This window comes from Pleurodeles waltl, chromosome 12 (assembly GCF_031143425.1).
Source record: "Pleurodeles waltl isolate 20211129_DDA chromosome 12, aPleWal1.hap1.20221129, whole genome shotgun sequence".
Classification (NCBI taxonomy): Eukaryota; Metazoa; Chordata; class Amphibia; order Caudata; family Salamandridae; genus Pleurodeles; species Pleurodeles waltl.
Window position 1 is genome coordinate 6,365,133 of NC_090451.1, and position 23,901 is coordinate 6,389,033.

The window sequence follows — 23,901 nt, forward strand, 5'->3', positions numbered from 1 at the left end:
CTTTTCTCCTTCCGCCCCCTGTCTGGATTACAATAACAAGAGCTGTGGAGTGCTGCACGCCAGCCTCAGTGCCTCTTCTTTCACTCAATTTCACTGTGTGCTGTGATATCTTTGTAACATCGCTTGTTGCCGGAAAAAAAGGAAAGGATGGATAGTATTTTTATTCTTTTACAACAAAACCCAAAATGCATTGGCTTGCTTGGTCATTAAGTTTACAAGGCCAGCTGCTTTTGAGATATTATAATTATAGTGGTTATTCGGCGTTGGAGGTAAGAGAGTTTTTTTTAGGTCTGGCCGTTCCTTCTGCTTCAATTTACTTGAGCTCATGTCAACAAAGTAACAACAAAACATAGCCAACGGTTCGTTGCTCAAGCCTTCCCTACTGCGCCTTCCCATGTCTCTCCTGCCGACCACAGTGCAGGAAATCTGAGTTTGCATTTGCGCGAAGAGACGTACAACACAAGAAGGCGCGCTTTTGTGCGCCGGGCACCACCCGGCCTGTGCATTCCTCACTGTCATGAGATCAGTTTACTGAGCAGAGCATGACGCTGCAATTGGTTAGTAGGGCAGGCCTGACCAGAATAGTATATTTGGGGTCATGTATTTGATTGCATTTTTAAAACAGTAACAGAACTTAACTGCAATGTTTAAATAGGTCTAGACATATTTAAACAGTGTCAATTTAATAGAAGAATTGTGGACAATTCAGAGGGGAGGCACCAATTTTTTTTTTTTTCCATTGGGTGGATGCGGCATTAAAGAGTTTGAAGACCACTGGTCTAAGTGCACACTAATATACCTGGATGCTCCTGAATCCTCGCAACAGATGCCAGCAAACCTGGCTGGAGAGCTACTGTGTTGGACTGATCCTGTCGATTCAAGTGGTCTTTCCTAGAGAGTCGGAGGTCATGGAAATAGATGGAGTTGATGGTAATCTACAGGGCTTTGAAGTTTTCCCATCATCATCTGTCTAAAAAAAATGTGCTAGTAAAGTCAGAGAATAAGGTAGCTGTCTTTTACATTAACCAACAGTGAAGCATGCATTCAAAATCCTTCAATGCAATAGCAGAACAATTGGGTTATTGGGCAGAGATCAACCTGTTGCACACGTCGGCAGTACACATCAAGGGCACCGACAATGTGATGGCAGACAGCTGGAGGTTTCCAAATTTGCTGGAGTTGACGTTATCCAGGTCGTTGTTTTGAGAGATATGCCGAGAGTTTGTGAAACCCTTTCTGGATCTCTTTTCAAACAAGGACAATGCTCATCTTTGTCGATTCTGATCCAGGCTTCCGGAACAAGGAGCCTAGGTAGTGGACGTATTGGTGATAAAGTGGCTGAGAAGTCTCCTTTATACATTCCCCCACTTTTTATTGATCCAGATGGTTCTCTTCAAGTCTCAGCAGGGGCGAGGGAACTTTATTCTTGTGGGCCCTTATTGGCCAGAGATGTCATGGTTTCCTCTTCTGAACCCCTGGCTCTTCTACCTCCTTGGGTACTGCTCAAGTGTGTCTCTCTCAGAACGTCGTCCCTGACCTTCTTGCTCCAACTCACTCTATCGCTTTGGAGGTTGAGAAGTCTGGACTGCTAGCAAAGCGTCTTTCCTCTTCCTTAGTGGAGTTAATTCAGCACTCCAGCAGGCCTTCTACTTCGAAGTCTTACTCAAAGAACTGGAAGTCTTTTGAGACGTGATGTTCTGCTCATGATCTTTTGGCACCTACCTGTAGTTTGTCTGCTATTTTGCATTTTCTTCTGAATGGGTTTCACTTGAATCTCTTTCCACTCTGAAAGCTCATTGCTTTGCGATAAAGGTTTTTAGGGACTTTTCTGTACCTTCGTCGATGTTACAATCTTTGGTGTCTAGACTGTTCTGATCTTTTGTCAATTGTAAGACCAGTTGAAAAATCCCTTTTCTCCAACTCAGAATCTTCCTACTCTTTTATAGGCTTTGCAATTTTATCTCTTTGAGGATCTGGATACTGTAGACATAAAGATTGTTTCCTATAAAGTTATTTTCCTATTTCCTATCACCTTGCTGAGAACAATTGGGGAGCTGGGAGCCTTAAAATGCTGTCCTCTCTTCATTTGATACTTTGGAAGATGGGGTAACTTTAAGGCCTAGCCTTACCTTTGCTGCAAAGGTTAAGTCTATTTTTGATAGATCTTAGGAAATAATTCTTCCTTCTTTCATTCCCTCTCCTTCCTCTCGGGAGGAACATTTGCTGAATACACTTGATGTTTAAAGAGCTCTTTTCATTCATGTCACCAGGCCTCTGCAGTTCAGGAAAACCGACTCCTTGTTTGTGACTTTTGGACAGCCTGGAAAAGACAAGAAGGTGACTTTTATGACTCTGAGTAGGTGGATTAAGTTGTCAATTTTTCTGGCTTTGCAAGGCTTTTTAGAATATCTTCCAGTTCAGGGATGGTCTACGAGAGGAATGGCCACCTCCTGGGTTGAATTCCAGTGAGTAACAATCTAGGAAATTCCTAGGGTGGCTACTTGGTCCTCAGAGCATACATTTGTCAAACATTATGGCTTAATAATTTTTCTGTTTTGCATTTGAGTACCAATGTTTTGAACTCTGCATTACAATTAGTCCATCTTGTCTTTGTCACAAACATTACATCCTGCCCACCTTCCCATCAGTCCTTTGGCAAGGGCTTGGCACCCAGGTTGGGTGCATGGGGCTAGCATTTAAGGATCCTCCTGTTCTTTCTTCCTGTTGGAAGGTGACATCACCTTACTTTGTAATGACTGTCACAAGGACGCAATGGACTAAGGCTAATGAAGATTACCAATAAGTAACCAACGCATCACCACTCTTTCTGAATGTGCGTGGCTCATTCCGCAGGACTAGTTCTTTGTATGATTGCTGGATTTTCAGAAGCCCTTTGATGGCAGCACCCCCACACTGAAAATTGTTTCAGCACCACTGTACAAGGGTCAGTTGTCATGCTCATCTGCGGCGTAAATTTGCATTGAAGTAGTCTAACTCCCCAGGCCTTGTCTTTTGCTCAATTTGCCTTTGTGAGTTTTCTCTCAATCACTGTCGACTTCCTTTGATCTTTCTTTCTTCTTTCACTTCACCTTCGCCTTCAGTGTATCTTTCGGCCCTCTTAAGAGACACACCCCCTTGTAGCCACTTCTATACTTCTGACACCTAATTATTTTCCGATCCTTTCCCCTGTAACGTTGCTGATCCTAGCTATAGCATCACTATCCAGAATCTGTTCACCTGAGTTCTGTTCCTCTTATCCCCACGCATCTAATAATCAGCTCTTGGTCTCCCTCCACCTCTCACGAGACATAGTCTGAGGCAGTGTCTCCATCTTGGAGAGACAATCCCTTGCACTTGTGTTGTTCTACTGGCACTGCCGGCTTGAGCTTTGGTCAGTAGTGGCAAAAGAAGGACTAATGGAAAGTGAACGTATACTGGAGCAACAGAGTGTATGGATTTATAAGAGCTTGATTAAATGAGAAAAAAAGAGTTTAGTTGAGAGAAAAAATGCAACCTGGCCCGTACGGGGATCGAACCCACGACCTTGGCGCTATTAGCACCACACTCTAACCAACTGAGCTAACCAGCCATGAATACTAAGGATATCATTTTTCCATGTAATGCAGATAGATAGAAGAGGTGGTCTCACTATCGCAATTCCTTCATACTTTTCTCCTTCCGCCCCCTGTCTGGATTACAATAACAAGAGCTGTGGAGTGCTGCACGCCAGCCTCAGTGCCTCTTCTTTCACTCAATTTCACTGTGTGCTGTGATATCTTTGTAACATCGCTTGTTGCCAGAAAAAAAGGAAAGGATGGATAGTATTTTTATTCTTTTACAACAAAACCCAAAATGCATTGGCTTGCTTGGTCATTAAGTTTACAAGGCCAGCTGCTTTTGAGATATTATAATTATAGTGGTTATTCGGCGTTGGAGGTAAGAGAGTTTTTTTTAGGTCTGGCCGTTCCTTCTGCTTCAATTTACTTGAGCTCATGTCAACAAAGTAACAACAAAACATAGCCAACGGTTCGTTGCTCAAGCCTTCCCTACTGCGCCTTCCCATGTCTCTCCTGCCGACCACAGTGCAGGAAATCTGAGTTTGCATTTGCGCGAAGAGACGTACAACACAAGAAGGCGCGCTTTTGTGCGCCGGGCACCACCCGGCCTGTGCATTCCTCACTGTCGTGAGATCAGTTTACTGAGCAGAGCATGACGCTGCAATTGGTTAGTAGGGCAGGCCTGACCAGAATAGTATATTTGGGGTCATGTATTTGATTGCATTTTTAAAACAGTAACAGAACTTAACTGCAATGTTTAAATAAGTCTAGACATATTTAAACAGTGTCAATTTAATAGAAGAATTGTGGACAATTCAGAGGGGAGGCACCAATTTTTTTTTTTTCCATTGGGTGGATGCGGCATTAAAGAGTTTGAAGACCACTGGTCTAAGTGCACACTAATATACCTGGATGCTCCTGAATCCTCGCAACAGATGCCAGCAAACCTGGCTGGAGAGCTACTGTGTTGGACTGATCCTGTCGATTCAAGTGGTCTTTCCTAGAGAGTCGGAGGTCATGGAAATAGATGGAGTTGATGGTAATCTACAGGGCTTTGAAGTTTTCCCATCATCATCTGTCTAAAAAAAATGTGCTAGTAAAGACAGAGAATAAGGTAGCTGTCTTTTACATTAACCAACAGTGAAGCATGCATTCAAAATCCTTCAATGCAATAGCAGAACAATTGGGTTATTGGGCAGAGATCAACCTGTTGCACACGTCGGCAGTAAACATCAAGGGCACCGACAATGTGATGGCAGACAGCTGGAGGTTTCCAAATTTGCTGGAGTTGACGTTATCCAGGTCGTTGTTTTGAGAGATATGCCGAGAGTTTGTGAAACCCTTTCTGGATCTCTTTTCAAACAAGGACAATGCTCATCTTTGTCGATTCTGATCCAGGCTTCCGGAACAAGGAGCCTAGGTAGTGGACGTATTGGTGATAAAGTGGCTGAGAAGTCTCCTTTATACATTCCCCCACTTTTTATTGATCCAGATGGTTCTCTTCAAGTCTCAGCAGGGGGGAGGGAACTTTATTCTTGTGGGCCCTTATTGGCCAGAGATGTCATGGTTTCCTCTTCTGAACCCCTGGCTCTTCTACCTCCTTGAGTACTGCTCAAGTGTGCCTCTGTCAGAACGTCGTCCCTGACCTTCTTGCTCCAACTCACTCTATCGCTTTGGAGGTTGAGAAGTCTGGACTGCTAGCAAAGGGTCTTTCCTCTTCCTTAGTGGAGTTAATTCAGCACTGCAGCAGGCCTTCTACTTCGAAGTCTTACTCAAAGAACTGGAAGTCTTTTGAGACGTGATGTTCTGCTCATGATCTTTTGGCACCTACCTGTAGTTTGTCTGCTATTTTGCATTTTCTTCTGAATGGGTTTCACTTGAATCTCTTTCCTCTCTGAAAGCTCATTGCTTTGCGATAAAGGTTTTTAGGGACTTTTCTGTACCTTCGTCGATGTTACAATCTTTGGTGTCTAGACTGTTCTGATCTTTTGTCAATTGTAAGACCAGTTGAAAAATCCTTTTTCTCCAACTCAGAATCTTCCTACTCTTTTATAGGCTTTGCAATTTTATCTCTTTGAGGATCTGGATACTGTAGACATAAAGATTGTTTCCTATAAAGTTATTTTCCTATTTCCTATCACCTTGCTGAGAACAATTGGGGAGCTGGGAGCCTTAAAATGCTGTCCTCTCTTCATTTGATACTTTGGAAGATGGGGTAACTTTAAGGCCTAGCCTTACCTTTGCTGCAAAGGTTAAGTCTATTTTTGATAGATCTTAGGAAATAATTCTTCCTTCTTTCCTTCCCTCTCCTTCCTCTCCGGAGGAACATTTGATGAATACACTTGATGTTTAAAGAGCTCTTTTCATTCATGTCACCAGGCCTCTGCAGTTCAGGAAAACCGACTCCTTGTTTGTGACTTTTGGACAGCCTGGAAAAGACAAGAAGGTGACTTTTATGACTCTGAGTAGGTGGATTAAGTTGTCAATTTTTCTGGCTTTGCAAGGCTTTTTAGAATATCTTCCAGTTCAGGGATGGTCTACGAGAGGAATGGCCACCTCCTGGGTTGAATTCCAGTGAGTAACAATCTAGGAAATTCCTAGGGTGGCTACTTGGTCCTCAGAGCATACATTTGTCAAGCATTATGGCTTAATAATTTTTCTGTTTTTCGTTTGAGGACCAATGTTTTGAACTCTGCATTACCCTTAGTCCATCTTGTCTTTGTCACAAATATTACATCCTGCCCACCTTCCCATCAGTCCATTGGCAAGGGCTTGGCACCCAGGTTGGGTGCATGGGGCTAGCATTTAAGGATCCTCCTGTTCTTTCTTCCTGTTGGAAGGTGACATCACCTTACTTTATAATGACTGTCACAAGGACGCAATGGACTAAGGCTAATGAAGATTACCAATAAGTAACCAAAGCATCACCACTCTTTCTGAATGTGCGTGGCTCATTCCGCAGGACTAGTTCTTTGTATGATTCCTGGATTTTCAGAAGCCCTTTGATGGCAGCACCCCCACACTGAAAATTGTTTCAGCACCACTGTACAAGGGTCAGTTGTCATGCTCATCTGCGGCGTAAATTTGCATTGAAGTAGTCTAACTCCCCAGGCCTTGTCTTTTGCTCAATTTGCCTTTGTGAGTTTTCTCTCAATCACTGTCGACTTCCTTTGATCTTTCTTTCTTCTTTCACTTCACCTTCGCCTTCAGTGTATCTTTCGGCCCTCTTAAGAGACACACCCCCTTGTAGCCACTTCTATTCTTCTGTCACCTAATTATTTTCCTATCTTTTCCCCTGTAACGTTGCTGATCCTAGCTATAGCATCACTATCCAGAATCTGTTCACCTGAGTTATGTTCCTCTTATCTCCACGCATCTAATAATCAGCTCTTGGTCTCCCTCCACCTCTCACGAGACATAGTCTGAGGCAGTGTCTCCATCTTGGAGAGACAATCCCTTGCACTTGTGGTGTTCTACTGGCGCTGCCGGCTTGAGCTTTGGTCAGCAGTGGCAAAAGAAGGACTAATGGAAAGTGAACGTATACTGGAGCAACAGAGTGTATGGATTTATAAGAGCTTGATTAAATGAGAAAAAAAGAGTTTAGTTGAGAGAAAAAATACAACCTGGCCCGTACGGGGATCGAACCCACGACCTTGGCCTTATTAGCACCATGCTCTAACCAACTGAGCTAACCGGCCATGAGTACTAAAGATGTCCTTTTTCCATGTAATGCAGATAGATAGAAGAGTTGGTCTCACTATCGCAATTCCTTCATACTTTTCTCCTTCCGCCCCCTGTCTGGATTACAATAACAAGAGCTGTGGAGTGCTGCACACCAGCCTCAGTGCCTCTTCTTTCACTCAATCTCACTGTGTGCTGTGATATCTTTGTAACATCGCTTGTTGCCGGAAAAAAAGGAAAGGAGGGATAGTATTTTTATTCTTTTACAACAAAACCCAAAATGCATCGGCTTGCTTGCTCATTAAGTTTACAAGGCCAGCTGCTTTTGAGATATTATAATTATAGTGGTTATTCGGCGTTGGAGGTAAGAGAGTTTTTTTTAGGTCTGGCCGTTCCTTCTGCTTCAAATTACTTGAGCTCATGTCAACAAAGTAACAACAAAACATAGCCAACGGTTCGTTGCTCAAGCCTTCCCTACTGCGCCTTCCCATGTCTCTCCTGCCGACCACAGTGCAGGAAATCTGAGTTTGCATTTGCGCGAAGAGACGTACAACACAAGAAGGCGCGCTTTTGTGCGCCGGGCACCACCCGGCCTGTGCATTCCTCACTGTCGTGAGATCAGTTTACTCAGCAGAGCATGACGTTGCAATTGGTTAGTAGGGCAGGCCTGACCAGAATAGTATATTTGGGGTCATGTATTTGATTGCATTTTTAAAACAGTAACAGAACTTAACTGCAATGTTTAAATAGGTCTAGACATATTTAAACAGTGTCAATTTAATAGAAGAATTGTGGACAATTCAGAGGGGAGGCACCAATGTTTTTTTTCCCCATTGGGTGGATACGGCATTAAAGAGTTTGAATACCACTGGTCTAAGTGGACACTAATACACCTGGATGCTCCTGAATTCCTCGCAACAGATGCCAGCAAACGTGGCTGGAGAGCTACTGTGTTGGACTGATCCTGTCGATTCAAGTGGTCTTTCCTAGAGAGTCAGAGGTCATGGAAATAGATGGAGTTGATGGTAATCTTCAGGGCTTTGAAGTATTCCCATCATCATCTGTCTCAAAAAAATGTGCTAGTAAAGACAGAGAATAAGGTAGCTGTCTTTTACATTAACCAACAGTGAAGCATGCATTCAAAATCCCTCAATGCAATAGCAGAACAATTGGGTTATTGGGCAGAGATCAACCTGTTGCACACGTCGGCAGTACACATCAAGGGCACCGACAATGTGATGGCAGACAGCTGGAGGTTTCCAAATTTGCTGGAGTTGACGTTATCCAGGTCGTTGTTTTGAGAGATATGCCGAGAGTTTGTGAAACCCTTTCTGGATCTCTTTTCAAACAAGGACAATGCTCATCTTTGTCGATTCTGATCCAGGCTTCCGGAACAAGGAGCCTAGGTAGTGGACGTATTGGTGATAAAGTGGCTGAGAAGTCTCCTTTATACATTCCCCCACTTTTTATTGATCCAGATGGTTCTCTTCAAGTCTCAGCAGGGGCGAGGGAACTTTATTCTTGTGGGCCCTTATTGGCCAGAGATGTCATGGTTTCCTCTTCTGAACCCCTGGCTCTTCTACCTCCTTGGGTACTGCTCAAGTGTGTCTCTCTCAGAACGTCGTCCCTGACCTTCTTGCTCCAACTCACTCTATCGCTTTGGAGGTTGAGAAGTCTGGACTGCTAGCAAAGGGTCTTTCCTCTTCCTTAGTGGAGTTAATTCAGCACTCCAGCAGGCCTTCTACTTCGAAGTCTTACTCAAAGAACTGGAAGTCTTTTGAGACGTGATGTTCTGCTCATGATCTTTTGGCACCTACCTGTAGTTTGTCTGCTATTTTGCATTTTCTTCTGAATGGGTTTCACTTGAATCTCTTTCCACTCTGAAAGCTCATTGCTTTGCGATAAAGGTTTTTAGGGACTTTTCTGTACCTTCGTCGATGTTACAATCTTTGGTGTCTAGACTGTTCTGATCTTTTGTCAATTGTAAGACCAGTTGAAAAATCCCTTTTCTCCAACTCAGAATCTTCCTACTCTTTTATAGGCTTTGCAATTTTATCTCTTTGAGGATCTGGATACTGTAGACATAAAGATTGTTTCCTATAAAGTTATTTTCCTATTTCCTATCACCTTGCTGAGAACAATTGGGGACCTGGGAGCCTTAAAATGCTGTCCTCTCTTCATTTGATACTTTGGAAGATGGGGTAACTTTAAGGCCTAGCCTTACCTTTGCTGCAAAGGTTAAGTCTATTTTTGATAGATCTTAGGAAATAATTCTTCCTTCTTTCATTCCCTCTCCTTCCTCTCCGGAGGAACATTTGCTGAATACACTTGATGTTTAAAGAGCTCTTTTCATTCATGTCACCAGGCCTCTGCAGTTCAGGAAAACCGACTCCTTGTTTGTGACTTTTGGACAGCCTGGAAAAGACAAGAAGGTGACTTTTATGACTCTGAGTAGGTGGATTAAGTTGTCAATTTTTCTGGCTTTGCAAGGCTTTTTAGAATATCTTCCAGTTCAGGGATGGTCTACGAGAGGAATGGCCACCTCCTGGGTTGAATTCCAGTGAGTAACAATCTAGGAAATTCCTAGGGTGGCTACTTGGTCCTCAGAGCATACATTTGTCAAGCATTATGGCTTAATAATTTTTCTGTTTTGCATTTGAGTACCAATGTTTTGAACTCTGCATTACAATTAGTCCATCTTGTCTTTGTCACAAACATTACATCCTGCCCACCTTCCCATCAGTCCATTGGCAAGGGCTTGGCACCCAGGTTGGGTGCATGGGGCTAGCATTTAAGGATCCTCCTGTTCTTTCTTCCTGTTGGAAGGTGACATCACCTTACTTTATAATGACTGTCACAAGGACGCAATGGACTAAGGCTAATGAAGATTACCAATAAGTAACCAACGCATCACCACTCTTTCTGAATGTGCGTGGCTCATTCCGCAGGACTAGTTCTTTGCATGATTCCTGGATTTTCAGAAGCCCTTTGATGGCAGCACCCCCACACTGAAAATTGTTTCAGCACCACTGTACAAGGGTCAGTTGTCATGCTCATCTGCGGCGTAAATTTGCATTGAAGTAGTCTAACTCCCCAGGCCTTGTCTTTTGCTCAATTTGCCTTTGTGAGTTTTCTCTCAATCACTGTCGACTTCCTTTGATCTTTCTTTCTTCTTTCACTTCACCTTCGCCTTCAGTGTATCTTTCGGCCCTCTTAAGAGACACACCCCCTTGTAGCCACTTCTATTCTTCTGTCACCTAATTATTTTCCTATCCTTTCCCCTGTAACGTTGCTGATCCTAGCTATAGCATCACTATCCAGAATCTGTTCACCTGAGTTATGTTCCTCTTATCCCCACGCATCTAATAATCAGCTCTTGGTCTCCCTCCACCTCTCACGAGACATAGTCTGAGGCAGTGTCTCCATCTTGGAGAGACAATCCCTTGCACTTGTGGTGTTCTACTGGCGCTGCCGGCTTGAGCTTTGGTCAGCAGTGGCAAAAGAAGGACTAATGGAAAGTGAACGTATACTGGAGCAACAGAGTGTATGGATTTATAAGAGCTTGATTAAATGAGAAAAAAAGAGTTTAGTTGAGAGAAAAAATGCAACCTGGCCCATACGGGGATCGAACCCACGACCTTGGCATTATTAGCACCACGCTCTAACCAACTGAGCTAACCGGCCATGAGTACTAAATATATCCTTTTTCCATGTAATGCAGATAGATAGAAGAGTTGGTCTCACTATCGCAATTCCTTCATACTTTTCTCCTTCCGCCCCCTGTCTGGATTACAATAACAAGAGCTGTGGAGTGCTGCACACCAGCCTCAGTGCCTCTTCTTTCACTCAATCTCACTGTGTGCTGTGATATCTTTGTAACATCGCTTGTTGCCGGAAAAAAAGGAAAGGATGGATAGTATTTTTATTCTTTTACAACAAAACCCAAAATGCATTGGCTTGCTTGGTCATTAAGTTTACAAGGCCAGCTGCTTTTGAGATATTATAATTATAGTGGTTATTCGGCGTTGGAGGTAAGAGAGTTTTTTTTAGGTCTGGCCGTTCCTTCTGCTTCAATTTACTTGAGCTCATGTCAACAAAGTAACAACAAAACATAGCCAAAGGTTCGTTGCTCAAGCCTTCCCTACTGCGCCTTCCCATGTCTCTCCTGCCGACCACAGTGCAGGAAATCTGAGTTTGCATTTGCGCGAAGAGACGTACAACACAAGAAGGCGCGCTTTTGTGCGCCGGGCACCACCCGGCCTGTGCATTCCTCACTGTCATGAGATCAGTTTACTGAGCAGAGCATGACGCTGCAATTGGTTAGTAGGGCAGGCCTGACCAGAATAGTATATTTGGGGTCATGTATTTGATTGCATTTTTAAAACAGTAACAGAACTTAACTGCAATGTTTAAATAGGTCTAGACATATTTAAACAGTGTCAATTTAATAGAAGAATTGTGGACAATTCAGAGGGGAGGCACCAATTTTTTTTTTTTTCCATTGGGTGGATGCGGCATTAAAGAGTTTGAAGACCACTGGTCTAAGTGCACACTAATATACCTGGATGCTCCTGAATCCTCGCAACAGATGCCAGCAAACCTGGCTGGAGAGCTACTGTGTTGGACTGATCCTGTCGATTCAAGTGGTCTTTCCTAGAGAGTCGGAAGTCATGGAAATAGATGGAGTTGATGGTAATCTACAGGGCTTTGAAGTTTTCCCATCATCATCTGTCTAAAAAAAATGTGCTAGTAAAGTCAGAGAATAAGGTAGCTGTCTTTTACATTAACCAACAGTGAAGCATGCATTCAAAATCCTTCAATGCAATAGCAGAACAATTGGGTTATTGGGCAGAGATCAACCTGTTGCACACGTCGGCAGTACACATCAAGGGCACCGACAATGTGATGGCAGACAGCTGGAGGTTTCCAAATTTGCTGGAGTTGACGTTATCCAGGTCGTTGTTTTGAGAGATATGCCGAGAGTTTGTGAAACCCTTTCTGGATCTCTTTTCAAACAAGGACAATGCTCATCTTTGTCGATTCTGATCCAGGCTTCCGGAACAAGGAGCCTAGGTAGTGGACGTATTGGTGATAAAGTGGCTGAGAAGTCTCCTTTATACATTCCCCCACTTTTTATTGATCCAGATGGTTCTCTTCAAGTCTCAGCAGGGGCGAGGGAACTTTATTCTTGTGGGCCCTTATTGGCCAGAGATGTCATGGTTTCCTCTTCTGAACCCCTGGCTCTTCTACCTCCTTGGGTACTGCTCAAGTGTGTCTCTCTCAGAACGTCGTCCCTGACCTTCTTGCTCCAACTCACTCTATCGCTTTGGAGGTTGAGAAGTCTGGACTGCTAGCAAAGGGTCTTTCCTCTTCCTTAGTGGAGTTAATTCAGCACTCCAGCAGGCCTTCTACTTCGAAGTCTTACTCAAAGAACTGGAAGTCTTTTGAGACGTGATGTTCTGCTCATGATCTTTTGGCACCTACCTGTAGTTTGTCTGCTATTTTGCATTTTCTTCTGAATGGGTTTCACTTGAATCTCTTTCCACTCTGAAAGCTCATTGCTTTGCGATAAAGGTTTTTAGGGACTTTTCTGTACCTTCGTCGATGTTACAATCTTTGGTGTCTAGACTGTTCTGATCTTTTGTCAATTGTAAGACCAGTTGAAAAATCCCTTTTCTCCAACTCAGAATCTTCCTACTCTTTTATAGGCTTTGCAATTTTATCTCTTTGAGGATCTGGATACTGTAGACATAAAGATTGTTTCCTATAAAGTTATTTTCCTATTTCCTATCACCTTGCTGAGAACAATTGGGGAGCTGGGAGCCTTAAAATGCTGTCCTCTCTTCATTTGATACTTTGGAAGATGGGGTAACTTTAAGGCCTAGCCTTACCTTTGCTGCAAAGGTTAAGTCTATTTTTGATAGATCTTAGGAAATAATTCTTCCTTCTTTCATTCCCTCTCCTTCCTCTCGGGAGGAACATTTGCTGAATACACTTGATGTTTAAAGAGCTCTTTTCATTCATGTCACCAAGCCTCTGCAGTTCAGGAAAACCGACTCCTTGTTTGTGACTTTTGGACAGCCTGGAAAAGACAAGAAGGTGACTTTTATGACTCTGAGTAGGTGGATTAAGTTGTCAATTTTTCTGGCTTTGCAAGGCTTTTTAGAATATCTTCCAGTTCAGGGATGGTCTACGAGAGGAATGGCCACCTCCTGGGTTGAATTCCAGTGAGTAACAATCTAGGAAATTCCTAGGGTGGCTACTTGGTCCTCAGAGCATACATTTGTCAAGCATTATGGCTTAATAATTTTTCTGTTTTGCATTTGAGAACCAATGTTTTGAACTCTGCATTACAATTAGTCCATCTTGTCTTTGTCACAAACATTACATCCTGCCCACCTTCCCATCAGTCCTTTGGCAAGGGCTTGGCACCCAGGTTGGGTGCATGGGGCTAGCATTTAAGGATCCTCCTGTTCTTTCTTCCTGTTGGAAGGTGACATCACCTTACTTTGTAATGACTGTCACAAGGACGCAATGGACTAAGGCTAATGAAGATTACCAATAAGTAACCAACGCATCACCACTCTTTCTGAATGTGCGTGGCTCATTCCGCAGGACTAGTTCTTTGTATGATTGCTGGATTTTCAGAAGCCCTTTGATGGCAGCACCCCCACACTGAAAATTGTTTCAGCACCACTGTACAAGGGTCAGTTGTCATGCTCATCTGCGGCGTAAATTTGCATTGAAGTAGTCTAACTCCCCAGGCCTTGTCTTTTGCTCAATTTGCCTTTGTGAGTTTTCTCTCAATCACTGTCGACTTCCTTTGATCTTTCTTTCTTCTTTCACTTCACCTTCGCCTTCAGTGTATCTTTCGGCCCTCTTAAGAGACACACCCCCTTGTAGCCACTTCTATACTTCTGTCACCTAATTATTTTCCTATCCTTTCCCCTGTAACGTTGCTGATCCTAGCTATAGCATCACTATCCAGAATCTGTTCACCTGAGTTCTGTTCCTCTTATCCCCACGCATCTAATAATCAGCTCTTGGTCTCCCTCCACCTCTCACGAGACATAGTCTGAGGCAGTGTCTCCATCTTGGAGAGACAATCCCTTGCACTTGTGTTGTTCTACTGGCACTGCCGGCTTGAGCTTTGGTCAGTAGTGGCAAAAGAAGGACTAATGGAAAGTGAACGTATACTGGAGCAACAGAGTGTATGGATTTATAAGAGCTTGATTAAATGAGAAAAAAAGAGTTTAGTTGAGAGAAAAAATGCAACCTGGCCCGTACGGGGATCGAACCCACGACCTTGGCGCTATTAGCACCACACTCTAACCAACTGAGCTAACCAGCCATGAATACTAAGGATATCATTTTTCCATGTAATGCAGATAGATAGAAGAGGTGGTCTCACTATCGCAATTCCTTCATACTTTTCTCCTTCCGCCCCCTGTCTGGATTACAATAACAAGAGCTGTGGAGTGCTGCACGCCAGCCTCAGTGCCTCTTCTTTCACTCAATTTCACTGTGTGCTGTGATATCTTTGTAACATCGCTTGTTGCCAGAAAAAAAGGAAAGGATGGATAGTATTTTTATTCTTTTACAACAAAACCCAAAATGCATTGGCTTGCTTGGTCATTAAGTTTACAAGGCCAGCTGCTTTTGAGATATTATAATTATAGTGGTTATTCGGCGTTGGAGGTAAGAGAGTTTTTTTTAGGTCTGGCCGTTCCTTCTGCTTCAATTTACTTGAGCTCATGTCAACAAAGTAACAACAAAACATAGCCAACGGTTCGTTGCTCAAGCCTTCCCTACTGCGCCTTCCCATGTCTCTCCTGCCGACCACAGTGCAGGAAATCTGAGTTTGCATTTGCGCGAAGAGACGTACAACACAAGAAGGCGCGCTTTTGTGCGCCGGGCACCACCCGGCCTGTGCATTCCTCACTGTCGTGAGATCAGTTTACTGAGCAGAGCATGACGCTGCAATTGGTTAGTAGGGCAGGCCTGACCAGAATAGTATATTTGGGGTCATGTATTTGATTGCATTTTTAAAACAGTAACAGAACTTAACTGCAATGTTTAAATAAGTCTAGACATATTTAAACAGTGTCAATTTAATAGAAGAATTGTGGACAATTCAGAGGGGAGGCACCAATTTTTTTTTTTTCCATTGGGTGGATGCGGCATTAAAGAGTTTGAAGACCACTGGTCTAAGTGCACACTAATATACCTGGATGCTCCTGAATCCTCGCAACAGATGCCAGCAAACCTGGCTGGAGAGCTACTGTGTTGGACTGATCCTGTCGATTCAAGTGGTCTTTCCTAGAGAGTCGGAGGTCATGGAAATAGATGGAGTTGATGGTAATCTACAGGGCTTTGAAGTTTTCCCATCATCATCTGTCTAAAAAAAATGTGCTAGTAAAGACAGAGAATAAGGTAGCTGTCTTTTACATTAACCAACAGTGAAGCATGCATTCAAAATCCTTCAATGCAATAGCAGAACAATTGGGTTATTGGGCAGAGATCAACCTGTTGCACACGTCGGCAGTAAACATCAAGGGCACCGACAATGTGATGGCAGACAGCTGGAGGTTTCCAAATTTGCTGGAGTTGACGTTATCCAGGTCGTTGTTTTGAGAGATATGCCGAGAGTTTGTGAAACCCTTTCTGGATCTCTTTTCAAACAAGGACAATGCTCATCTTTGTCGATTCTGATCCAGGCTTCCGGAACAAGGAGCCTAGGTAGTGGACGTATTGGTGATAAAGTGGCTGAGAAGTCTCCTTTATACATTCCCCCACTTTTTATTGATCCAGATGGTTCTCTTCAAGTCTCAGCAGGGGGGAGGGAACTTTATTCTTGTGGGCCCTTATTGGCCAGAGATGTCATGGTTTCCTCTTCTGAACCCCTGGCTCTTCTACCTCCTTGAGTACTGCTCAAGTGTGCCTCTGTCAGAACGTCGTCCCTGACCTTCTTGCTCCAACTCACTCTATCGCTTTGGAGGTTGAGAAGTCTGGACTGCTAGCAAAGGGTCTTTCCTCTTCCTTAGTGGAGTTAATTCAGCACTGCAGCAGGCCTTCTACTTCGAAGTCTTACTCAAAGAACTGGAAGTCTTTTGAGACGTGATGTTCTGCTCATGATCTTTTGGCACCTACCTGTAGTTTGTCTGCTATTTTGCATTTTCTTCTGAATGGGTTTCACTTGAATCTCTTTCCTCTCTGAAAGCTCATTGCTTTGCGATAAAGGTTTTTAGGGACTTTTCTGTACCTTCGTCGATGTTACAATCTTTGGTGTCTAGACTGTTCTGATCTTTTGTCAATTGTAAGACCAGTTGAAAAATCCTTTTTCTCCAACTCAGAATCTTCCTACTCTTTTATAGGCTTTGCAATTTTATCTCTTTGAGGATCTGGATACTGTAGACATAAAGATTGTTTCCTATAAAGTTATTTTCCTATTTCCTATCACCTTGCTGAGAACAATTGGGGAGCTGGGAGCCTTAAAATGCTGTCCTCTCTTCATTTGATACTTTGGAAGATGGGGTAACTTTAAGGCCTAGCCTTACCTTTGCTGCAAAGGTTAAGTCTATTTTTGATAGATCTTAGGAAATAATTCTTCCTTCTTTCCTTCCCTCTCCTTCCTCTCCGGAGGAACATTTGATGAATACACTTGATGTTTAAAGAGCTCTTTTCATTCATGTCACCAGGCCTCTGCAGTTCAGGAAAACCGACTCCTTGTTTGTGACTTTTGGACAGCCTGGAAAAGACAAGAAGGTGACTTTTATGACTCTGAGTAGGTGGATTAAGTTGTCAATTTTTCTGGCTTTGCAAGGCTTTTTAGAATATCTTCCAGTTCAGGGATGGTCTACGAGAGGAATGGCCACCTCCTGGGTTGAATTCCAGTGAGTAACAATCTAGGAAATTCCTAGGGTGGCTACTTGGTCCTCAGAGCATACATTTGTCAAGCATTATGGCTTAATAATTTTTCTGTTTTTCGTTTGAGGACCAATGTTTTGAACTCTGCATTACCCTTAGTCCATCTTGTCTTTGTCACAAATATTACATCCTGCCCACCTTCCCATCAGTCCATTGGCAAGGGCTTGGCACCCAGGTTGGGTGCATGGGGCTAGCATTTAAGGATCCTCCTGTTCTTTCTTCCTGTTGGAAGGTGACATCACCTTACTTTATAATGACTGTCACAAGGACGCAATGGACTAAGGCTAATGAAGATTACCAATAAGTAACCAAAGCATCACCACTCTTTCTGAATGTGCGTGGCTCATTCCGCAGGACTAGTTCTTTGTATGATTCCTGGATTTTCAGAAGCCCTTTGATGGCAGCACCCCCACACTGAAAATTGTTTCAGCACCACTGTACAAGGGTCAGTTGTCATGCTCATCTGCGGCGTAAATTTGCATTGAAGTAGTCTAACTCCCCAGGCCTTGTCTTTTGCTCAATTTGCCTTTGTGAGTTTTCTCTCAATCACTGTCGACTTCCTTTGATCTTTCTTTCTTCTTTCACTTCACCTTCGCCTTCAGTGTATCTTTCGGCCCTCTTAAGAGACACACCCCCTTGTAGCCACTTCTATTCTTCTGTCACCTAATTATTTTCCTATCTTTTCCCCTGTAACGTTGCTGATCCTAGCTATAGCATCACTATCCAGAATCTGTTCACCTGAGTTATGTTCCTCTTATCTCCACGCATCTAATAATCAGCTCTTGGTCTCCCTCCACCTCTCACGAGACATAGTCTGAGGCAGTGTCTCCATCTTGGAGAGACAATCCCTTGCACTTGTGGTGTTCTACTGGCGCTGCCGGCTTGAGCTTTGGTCAGCAGTGGCAAAAGAAGGACTAATGGAAAGTGAACGTATACTGGAGCAACAGAGTGTATGGATTTATAAGAGCTTGATTAAATGAGAAAAAAAGAGTTTAGTTGAGAGAAAAAATACAACCTGGCCCGTACGGGGATCGAACCCACGACCTTGGCCTTATTAGCACCATGCTCTAACCAACTGAGCTAACCGGCCATGAGTACTAAAGATGTCCTTTTTCCATGTAATGCAGATAGATAGAAGAGTTGGTCTCACTATCGCAATTCCTTCATACTTTTCTCCTTCCGCCCCCTGTCTGGATTACAATAACAAGAGCTGTGGAGTGCTGCACACCAGCCTCAGTGCCTCTTCTTTCACTCAATCTCACTGTGTGCTGTGATATCTTTGTAACATCGCTTGTTGCCGGAAAAAAAGGAAAGGAGGGATAGTATTTTTATTCTTTTACAACAAAACCCAAAATGCATCGGCTTGCTTGCTCATTAAGTTTACAAGGCCAGCTGCTTTTGAGATATTATAATTATAGTGGTTATTCGGCGTTGGAGGTAAGAGAGTTTTTTTTAGGTCTGGCCGTTCCTTCTGCTTCAAATTACTTGAGCTCATGTCAACAAAGTAACAACAAAACATAGCCAACGGTTCGTTGCTCAAGCCTTCCCTACTGCGCCTTCCCATGTCTCTCCTGCCGACCACAGTGCAGGAAATCTGAGTTTGCATTTGCGCGAAGAGACGTACAACACAAGAAGGCGCGCTTTTGTGCGCCGGGCACCACCCGGCCTGTGCATTCCTCACTGTCGTGAGATCAGTTTACTCAGCAGAGCATGACGTTGCAATTGGTTAGTAGGGCAGGCCTGACCAGAATAGTATATTTGGGGTCATGTATTTGATTGCATTTTTAAAACAGTAACAGAACTTAACTGCAATGTTTAAATAGGTCTAGACATATTTAAACAGTGTCAATTTAATAGAAGAATTGTGGACAATTCAGAGGGGAGGCACCAATGTTTTTTTTCCCCATTGGGTGGATACGGCATTAAAGAGTTTGAATACCACTGGTCTAAGTGGACACTAATACACCTGGATGCTCCTGAATTCCTCGCAACAGATGCCAGCAAACGTGGCTGGAGAGCTACTGTGTTGGACTGATCCTGTCGATTCAAGTGGTCTTTCCTAGAGAGTCAGAGGTCATGGAAATAGATGGAGTTGATGGTAATCTTCAGGGCTTTGAAGTATTCCCATCATCATCTGTCTCAAAAAAATGTGCTAGTAAAGACAGAGAATAAGGTAGCTGTCTTTTACATTAACCAACAGTGAAGCATGCATTCAAAATCCCTCAATGCAATAGCAGAACAATTGGGTTATTGGGCAGAGATCAACCTGTTGCACACGTCGGCAGTACACATCAAGGGCACCGACAATGTGATGGCAGACAGCTGGAGGTTTCCAAATTTGCTGGAGTTGACGTTATCCAGGTCGTTGTTTTGAGAGATATGCCGAGAGTTTGTGAAACCCTTTCTGGATCTCTTTTCAAACAAGGACAATGCTCATCTTTGTCGATTCTGATCCAGGCTTCCGGAACAAGGAGCCTAGGTAGTGGACGTATTGGTGATAAAGTGGCTGAGAAGTCTCCTTTATACATTCCCCCACTTTTTATTGATCCAGATGGTTCTCTTCAAGTCTCAGCAGGGGCGAGGGAACTTTATTCTTGTGGGCCCTTATTGGCCAGAGATGTCATGGTTTCCTCTTCTGAACCCCTGGCTCTTCTACCTCCTTGGGTACTGCTCAAGTGTGTCTCTCTCAGAACGTCGTCCCTGACCTTCTTGCTCCAACTCACTCTATCGCTTTGGAGGTTGAGAAGTCTGGACTGCTAGCAAAGGGTCTTTCCTCTTCCTTAGTGGAGTTAATTCAGCACTCCAGCAGGCCTTCTACTTCGAAGTCTTACTCAAAGAACTGGAAGTCTTTTGAGACGTGATGTTCTGCTCATGATCTTTTGGCACCTACCTGTAGTTTGTCTGCTATTTTGCATTTTCTTCTGAATGGGTTTCACTTGAATCTCTTTCCACTCTGAAAGCTCATTGCTTTGCGATAAAGGTTTTTAGGGACTTTTCTGTACCTTCGTCGATGTTACAATCTTTGGTGTCTAGACTGTTCTGATCTTTTGTCAATTGTAAGACCAGTTGAAAAATCCCTTTTCTCCAACTCAGAATCTTCCTACTCTTTTATAGGCTTTGCAATTTTATCTCTTTGAGGATCTGGATACTGTAGACAAAGATTGTTTCCTATAAAGTTATTTTCCTATTTCCTATCACCTTGCTGAGAACAATTGGGGACCTGGGAGCCTTAAAATGCTGTCCTCTCTTCATTTGATACTTTGGAAGATGGGGTAACTTTAAGGCCTAGCCTTACCTTTGCTGCAAAGGTTAAGTCTATTTTTGATAGATCTTAGGAAATAATTCTTCCTTCTTTCATTCCCTCTCCTTCCTCTCCGGAGGAACATTTGCTGAATACACTTGATGTTTAAAGAGCTCTTTTCATTCATGTCACCAGGCCTCTGCAGTTCAGGAAAACCGACTCCTTGTTTGTGACTTTTGGACAGCCTGGAAAAGACAAGAAGGTGACTTTTATGACTCTGAGTAGGTGGATTAAGTTGTCAATTTTTCTGGCTTTGCAAGGCTTTTTAGAATATCTTCCAGTTCAGGGATGGTCTACGAGAGGAATGGCCACCTCCTGGGTTGAATTCCAGTGAGTAACAATCTAGGAAATTCCTAGGGTGGCTACTTGGTCCTCAGAGCATACATTTGTCAAGCATTATGGCTTAATAATTTTTCTGTTTTGCATTTGAGTACCAATGTTTTGAACTCTGCATTACAATTAGTCCATCTTGTCTTTGTCACAAACATTACATCCTGCCCACCTTCCCATCAGTCCATTGGCAAGGGCTTGGCACCCAGGTTGGGTGCATGGGGCTAGCATTTAAGGATCCTCCTGTTCTTTCTTCCTGTTGGAAGGTGACATCACCTTACTTTATAATGACTGTCACAAGGACGCAATGGACTAAGGCTAATGAAGATTACCAATAAGTAACCAACGCATCACCACTCTTTCTGAATGTGCGTGGCTCATTCCGCAGGACTAGTTCTTTGCATGATTCCTGGATTTTCAGAAGCCCTTTGATGGCAGCACCCCCACACTGAAAATTGTTTCAGCACCACTGTACAAGGGTCAGTTGTCATGCTCATCTGCGGCGTAAATTTGCATTGAAGTAGTCTAACTCCCCAGGCCTTGTCTTTTGCTCAATTTGCCTTTGTGAGTTTTCTCTCAATCACTGTCGACTTCCTTTGATCTTTCTTTCTTCTTTCACTTCACCTTCGCCTTCAGTGTATCTTTCGGCCCTCTTAAGAGACACACCCCCTTGTAGCCACTTCTATTCTTCTGTCACCTAATTATTTTCCTATCCTTTCCCCTGTAACGTTGCTGATCCTAGCTATAGCATCACTATCCAGAATCTGTTCACCTGAGTTATGTTCCTCTTATCCCCACGCATCTAATAATCAGCTCTTGGTCTCCCTCCACCTCTCACGAGACATAGTCTGAGGCAGTGTCTCCATCTTGGAGAGACAATCCCTTGCACTTGTGGTGTTCTACTGGCGCTGCCGGCTTGAGCTTTGGTCAGCAGTGGCAAAAGAAGGACTAATGGAAAGTGAACGTATACTGGAGCAACAGAGTGTATGGATTTATAAGAGCTTGATTAAATGAGAAAAAAAGAGTTTAGTTGAGAGAAAAAATGCAACCTGGCCCATACGGGGATCGAACCCACGACCTTGGCATTATTAGCACCACGCTCTAACCAACTGAGCTAACCGGCCATGAGTACTAAATATATCCTTTTTCCATGTAATGCAGATAGATAGAAGAGTTGGTCTCACTATCGCAATTCCTTCATACTTTTCTCCTTCCGCCCCCTGTCTGGATTACAATAACAAGAGCTGTGGAGTGCTGCACACCAGCCTCAGTGCCTCTTCTTTCACTCAATCTCACTGTGTGCTGTGATATCTTTGTAACATCGCTTGTTGCCGGAAAAAAAGGAAAGGATGGATAGTATTTTTATTCTTTTACAACAAAACCCAAAATGCATTGGCTTGCTTGGTCATTAAGTTTACAAGGCCAGCTGCTTTTGAGATATTATAATTATAGTGGTTATTCGGCGTTGGAGGTAAGAGAGTTTTTTTTAGGTCTGGCCGTTCCTTCTGCTTCAATTTACTTGAGCTCATGTCAACAAAGTAACAACAAAACATAGCCAACGGTTCGTTGCTCAAGCCTTCCCTACTGCGCCTTCCCATGTCTCTCCTGCCGACCACAGTGCAGGAAATCTGAGTTTGCATTTGCGCGAAGAGACGTACAACACAAGAAGGCGCGCTTTTGTGCGCCGGGCACCACCCGGCCTGTGCATTCCTCACTGTCATGAGATCAGTTTACTGAGCAGAGCATGACGCTGCAATTGGTTAGTAGGGCAGGCCTGACCAGAATAGTATATTTGGGGTCATGTATTTGATTGCATTTTTAAAACAGTAACAGAACTTAACTGCAATGTTTAAATAGGTCTAGACATATTTAAACAGTGTCAATTTAATAGAAGAATTGTGGACAATTCAGAGGGGAGGCACCAATTTTTTTTTTTTTCCATTGGGTGGATGCGGCATTAAAGAGTTTGAAGACCACTGGTCTAAGTGCACACTAATATACCTGGATGCTCCTGAATCCTCGCAACAGATGCCAGCAAACCTGGCTGGAGAGCTACTGTGTTGGACTGATCCTGTCGATTCAAGTGGTCTTTCCTAGAGAGTCGGAGGTCATGGAAATAGATGGAGTTGATGGTAATCTACAGGGCTTTGAAGTTTTCCCATCATCATCTGTCTAAAAAAAATGTGCTAGTAAAGTCAGAGAATAAGGTAGCTGTCTTTTACATTAACCAACAGTGAAGCATGCATTCAAAATCCTTCAATGCAATAGCAGAACAATTGGGTTATTGGGCAGAGATCAACCTGTTGCACACGTCGGCAGTACACATCAAGGGCACCGACAATGTGATGGCAGACAGCTGGAGGTTTCCAAATTTGCTGGAGTTGACGTTATCCAGGTCGTTGTTTTGAGAGATATGCCGAGAGTTTGTGAAACTCTTTCTGGATCTCTTTTCAAACAAGGACAATGCTCATCTTTGTCGATTCTGATCCAGGCTTCCGGAACAAGGAGCCTAGGTAGTGGACGTATTGGTGATAAAGTGGCTGAGAAGTCTCCTTTATACATTCCCCCACTTTTTATTGATCCAGATGGTTCTCTTCAAGTCTCAGCAGGGGCGAGGGAACTTTATTCTTGTGGGCCCTTATTGGCCAGAGATGTCATGGTTTCCTCTTCTGAACCCCTGGCTCTTCTACCTCCTTGGGTACTGCTCAAGTGTGTCTCTCTCAGAACGTCGTCCCTGACCTTCTTGCTCCAACTCACTCTATCGCTTTGGAGGTTGAGAAGTCTGGACTGCTAGCAAAGGGTCTTTCCTCTTCCTTAGTGGAGTTAATTCAGCACTCCAGCAGGCCTTCTACTTCGAAGTCTTACTCAAAGAACTGGAAGTCTTTTGAGACGTGATGTTCTGCTCATGATCTTTTGGCACCTACCTGTAGTTTGTCTGCTATTTTGCATTTTCTTCTGAATGGGTTTCACTTGAATCTCTTTCCACTCTGAAAGCTCATTGCTTTGCGATAAAGGTTTTTAGGGACTTTTCTGTACCTTCGTCGATGTTACAATCTTTGGTGTCTAGACTGTTCTGATCTTTTGTCAATTGTAAGACCAGTTGAA

At 43.4% G+C, this 23,901-nt stretch overlaps 2 non-coding genes across 2 annotated transcripts; both read right to left on the reverse strand.

The window, feature by feature from the left end:
- Nucleotides 1-10,848: 10,848 nt before the first annotated feature.
- On the reverse strand, nucleotides 10,849-10,922 carry TRNAI-AAU (transfer RNA isoleucine (anticodon AAU)). The gene has a single exon. It is a non-coding gene; the product is annotated as a tRNA-Ile (tRNA).
- A 10,924-nt stretch (nucleotides 10,923-21,846) lies between these two features.
- TRNAI-AAU (transfer RNA isoleucine (anticodon AAU)) lies at nucleotides 21,847-21,920 on the reverse strand. The gene has a single exon. It is a non-coding gene; the product is annotated as a tRNA-Ile (tRNA).
- Nucleotides 21,921-23,901: the final 1,981 nt, after the last annotated feature.